The sequence below is a fragment of the Tasmannia lanceolata genome, unplaced genomic scaffold, assembly GCF_043159265.1.
Source record: "Tasmannia lanceolata isolate RefF3 unplaced genomic scaffold, GAP_Taslan_0.1 ptg000015l, whole genome shotgun sequence".
NCBI lineage: Eukaryota > Viridiplantae > Streptophyta > Magnoliopsida > Canellales > Winteraceae > Tasmannia > Tasmannia lanceolata.
The window spans coordinates 2,445,206-2,450,345 of NW_027518692.1; the positions used below are offsets into that span (position 1 = coordinate 2,445,206).

The window sequence follows — 5,140 nt, forward strand, 5'->3', positions numbered from 1 at the left end:
GGTAAAAACTCATCCAAAGCACCTCTTTACACATGGCTGTAAGCCATGAATCTTATCCTCTCCTATCTAGGTGTCCATGTTAGAGAAACTACAGCACTCTATGATTAAAGTTAATTACAACACCTCAACACCATTAGCATTAATAAGTTTAGTGGCTAGCATTATCCTACTAACCTCGAATAAAAGTTAAAAAATGAATGGAGTGTAGTAAAAAAAAAGAGATCTTAGGGAGAAAAACTGAAGATAAGTGTAGACACCCACATTTTGCCTTACTTTAACCAACAATAACCTAATATATTGATCCGTAGAATTTCATTGGTAAAGTATGCATCCTCAAATTTTTTGAAAAAAACAAAATGATAAAGAGATGTACCTGGTGAGATGATTAGACCCGAAAAATTGAAAAATACCCTGATTGGTGAATTTAGTGTGTTAAATCCATGTGAGAACCCCCTCTATCATTGATTTATATGTTTTAGGTCATTAATATCTTGATCTGACTTTACGGATCATCAATCGGGACAAAATAAGCTAGGGTCACTTCATAGCCCGGACCCTGATTCCATTCCGAGACCCGATTTCCGTAAATCGTTAGATCAATGGCAGATCTCGACCTAGGTCTAACCATCCAAAATCACCTAACCTCTCCTCTCATCCTAACCATCCAAACCTCACCTAACCTCACCTAACCTCTCCTCTCATCCTAACCATCCAAACCTCACCTAACCTCACCTAACCTCACCTAACCACCTAACCTCACCTAACCTTACCTAACCTCACCTAACCTCACCTAACCTCACCTAACCTCCTATCCCATTCTCCTATAAATACCCTCTCATCCCACCATCCAAAAGAGGAGAAGGAAGAAAAAAAGAAGAAAAAGAACCCCTCTCTTAGAAAATTCATCCCTCTCCCTCATCTCTTCAAGGGTTCGGCCATCCTTGCCGGATCGGGTGATTTTATACGTTGGGTGATATATATCAAAAGCAGTCATTATCAAGCAAGGAATCATCTTCAAGGAATTACCATCAAAGAAAAATCAAACACAAAGTGGGTTTCCAAAGAGGTAGGCATTTATTTCAATTCTATGTAGGGTCTGTTTTCATGCATATCTTTTACTTTAAAAGAAAAACCATGTTAGGAAGCATGTAGGGTCTGTTTTCCCCCTGGTTAGCCTCTGGTTAGACCCTGGTTGCACCCAGGTTCGCTGCTGGTTGCACCCAGGTTCGATGCTGGTTGCACCCTGGTTCCCTACTGATTCGCACCCTGGTTCCCTGCTGGTTGCACCCTGGTTCCCTACTGGTTCGCACCCTGGTTCCCTACTGGTTCGCACCCTGCTTCCCTGCTGGTTGCACCCTGGTTCCCTACTGGTGCACCCTGGTCCGCACCCTGGTTTGTACCCTGCTTCCTCCTAGTTAGACCATGGCTAGTCTCGGGTTTGCTCCTAACTTAGACCCGACTCACTTGACCCTAACCATTAACCCAATCCAACCAAGTCATATCCCAACACAATCCGAGTCGCATGTCTGAATCCATTTGGCCGAATCTCATAAGCCCGCCCACTTTGAATTCCGAAAATTCAAACCCTTGATGATTCCAATATGCTCAATTCTTTGATGCAAATTCCCAATTCCAAAATCCCATTGCTATATCAATGTTTTTTGAATCTCAAGTCCAATGCTCAAATACAAACCCGATTCCTGATCCAAATACCAAACCTGTTTTCCAAAATCCAAGCAACCTCCCCAGTGGAACTACGTGTGGCTTGATCCCCATCACGGGGTACGTAGGCAATTTGGCACTCCCAAGTTCAGTCGCACCTTTCTCTATCTTTCCCATTCCCTCACACTATTCATCATCTCGATTCATCTCGTGTCTCTCGGAACCATTGGATTATGGTTTCCGTCGTAAGGACCCTTAGAGCCCAATTTAGGAACACCGGTGTCGTGTCGTGTCCTAAGTTTTAGGGAGTCTTAGGTTTTAGGGAGTCCTAGAGTTAGGAGTCCAGCCTCATCACGGACGTTTGCTATGTATAGCAACCGTGCCATAGGTCTAGTTACACTAGTCACCCAATCTTTCCCTAGGACAAGCCTAGTAAACTAGGATGTAGGCAAACCTGCATTAGTCTAAGGGACAACTTGCATTCAGATAAGAATCATATAGCATCTTAGATGAAATCCTAAGATAATAAAATCCTCAACTTGAATTAAATAACTTCTCTTAAAACTGTTGAAACAGTCAATCCCGTCTAGGTCGGTGTCTTAGTTGAGTTAGGCATATGTAGCTTAGCTTAGGTGCACCGAACTACGTCGACTCTGATCCCAGTGAGGCTTGGGTACGTAGGCAGCTTGGATGTCTGATGGCATACCACCCGCGAGTCGGCACCACAAACAAATTGTGGTGTTTTGTATATTAATTTTCTTGTAAATGCTTAATCAAATCACTTAGGACTTTCCATGAAATTAGAATTTTAGGAGAACTTTCACTTAGATTGAATCCAGACAAATTAATAAATCAAGATACACATTTAGGATTCACATTGAAATTAGATCATAGGATGCATGTCACTTAGTTCGCACATTAACATAGAGTTGAATGAGCCATTTAAAATAAATTTAAAAGAGTTAGCTTTTGGAATCGAAGACCGATTATCGGGCAAGAATGGTGCATGTGGTGGATAACTCCCCATACCTTCCATTCTCGTAACCAGGTAGCGAGTCTAGATTTCTGGTTAATTACGGGTCCTAGATCCCACATCTAGGTGGCGACTCTGTCAGTCTCTTTCGTGTGGAATTCGGATTGCCTTAGTGATCCCAAGTTCACAGGAAAGATTAATTCAAATCAATAATAAAATGCACACGCCAATCGCGTGGATACGAGAGACCAAGAGAGAGCGCGCGGCGGCTCGCGCCCCACACCCCTCTCGCGGGATTCGGGTACCACAGTTTGGCGACTCTGCTGGGGACCACCTAACTTCATTAAAATTCCAAAAGATAATTCATTTGAATTTAATTTAACTGGCTCATAAAAACTCTATATTTGTTAGATTAGTTTGTCTTGTTTTATTTTCTCATCACATTTTACTTAAACTCAATCTAACAAAACCTGAAGGCATCATAGATTGCGTAAACTTATTGCACACACTTATATCACTTGCATCTAAACCCTTGCATTTCACATGCACACACATCCTATTTTAGGAACCCGGAGTGTTATCTAGCATGGTTGACTGGGATTTCATCACCTGGTGCCTCTGTGCTAGAGAAGCATTCCACCCTTAGCCTAGTACCTTTATGGTGCGTAAACGGATCTCTTGTTCACGTACTGATACGCCGGACACTGGTACAGTATATCGAACATGGATTCGCGCTAAGGGGACTCTTGGCCTTACCCCTAGATTAACCCACACATGCATGCAGTATACGAACACATGTGCACCACATGTGTGAGCCTAGTTTAGGATATCTTACCCATTTGTGTCTAGATTAGGCCGTAGTCCATCTTCCAATGGCTACGATCGGTCCTAGGTACACAAACAAAGTCATGAGTCGAGATCCTCTCTCCACTCCGCTAGATTAGGATTAGGGTTGATGCCTTCAGGTAACACTGTTAAAATGTGCGAAGACTAAAAACTTTTTCTTTGGGGTTAGGATATAAATCCCATCATTTCCAAAGATCTCATAGGATTAGTCATTCATGATCTATCCGTTGAAAATAGTCCTATGCAATCTCACATTTTGATCATGTGTTTATCATTCGTCTCTTGTGGGATTCGATTGTGTCTTCATTGGCAGAAATTGTGTCTCAATCATTTGATCGTGCAATCTTGATGATCCAATCTTGCCTGTACCCTTGGTCTCTTCCTCCTCTAAGGGCAACCTTTTTCAAGAATATTTCTGCTAAATCCTTCAGAGTTTACTCTCATAATCCTTGAACTAAGGGCATTCCCCTATGCGAATCTGTCATCATTGTCATGTCTTGGTCCTTTAGGATTCATTCTATTGTCCCAACTACTTGTGAGCCAGCTTTCGCCGAGCCTCCGAAGCTAGACAGTTGCAGCAGTTAAAGTTTTAGTCATTTACTATTTTATGTTGAGTCAGTCACCATGGTCAGTACAATTGTTGAGTCCGGTCTTACAATTCAAGGTCAATGCCTAGTCCAGGCAAGTTATCTTTTGATTTTTCTATTTTAGGGTCGTGAATCCTGAGCATGTTCAGAATAGGTTGTCAGATGTAAGAACTTTCTCTTTAAATGAAATTGGAAGTCCCAATAATTCACTTGTGTCCGTTTCTTAAGTGTGCTTCTGATCTTAAAATAAGACTCCCTCCTCAAATGAGGACAAAATTGACGAAACTCCACTTGAGTCACAACGATTACTTGAACAAGAGGAGGAGCGCCAATCTCAGCCTTTCAAAGATGAAATTGAAGTGGTAAACACTGGCACTGAAACCTTGATCCAGTAAATGCCGATTGAAAATACATTACCCTCTGAAGAGTGTGAAGAATTGGTAAACCCGTTTTGAGGATAAAAAGATGGTCCCGTAAGCGTTACCATTAATGTCAAGAGAAAGACCCAGATAGAAGGTTCAAGAAAGAATGAAGTGAATATCATATGCTATGCAAGGGGCATAGAGTGGAAATAACTTTCATATTTCCAATCAATGACCTTGGTTCTCAAATTCATAACATGAAGCCAACAAATTCAAGATAAGAAGTTCAAGAGCAAGTATTGAAAAGTGGTCATCAGATATCAAGAGTTACAAATCCATAGATGGAGGATGTCAAGGAACAAGTTTCGCTCTATGAAAGCCGAAAGCACGCATTAGAATCTTGAAAGAAGAAAATCCATTATCTTACCTGGAAATGCCGTCAAACTCCGTGAAAAAAAAAAAAAAAAAGAGAAAAAAAAGAAATAAATAATCAGTACCAGACAGACTCTAGTAACCTAGATCGATTCCCAATCTGAACATCGAAAGGCCTCCTTTGGCCGAATAAATCCCAAAATCAGAACCCAACGTCAAAAGAATACCGGTTTGCAAACCCTTCGAGCCTGAATCAAATTTTCTTGAAAACCCATCAAACTAGGGGCATCCGCCCCGAACTACGCGAGACCTGATCCCTATACTGGGGTACGTAGGCA

The 5,140-nt window shown here is 41.6% G+C and overlaps 1 long non-coding RNA gene across 1 annotated transcript; it reads left to right on the forward strand.

Annotated features, from left to right (window-relative positions):
• The first annotated feature begins 255 nt into the window (after positions 1-255).
• On the forward strand, positions 256-4,273 carry LOC143845754 (uncharacterized). The gene is made up of 2 exons (XR_013234517.1): positions 256-1,066; positions 3,795-4,273. It is a non-coding gene; the product is annotated as an uncharacterized LOC143845754 (long non-coding RNA).
• The last annotated feature ends 867 nt before the right edge of the window (positions 4,274-5,140 follow it).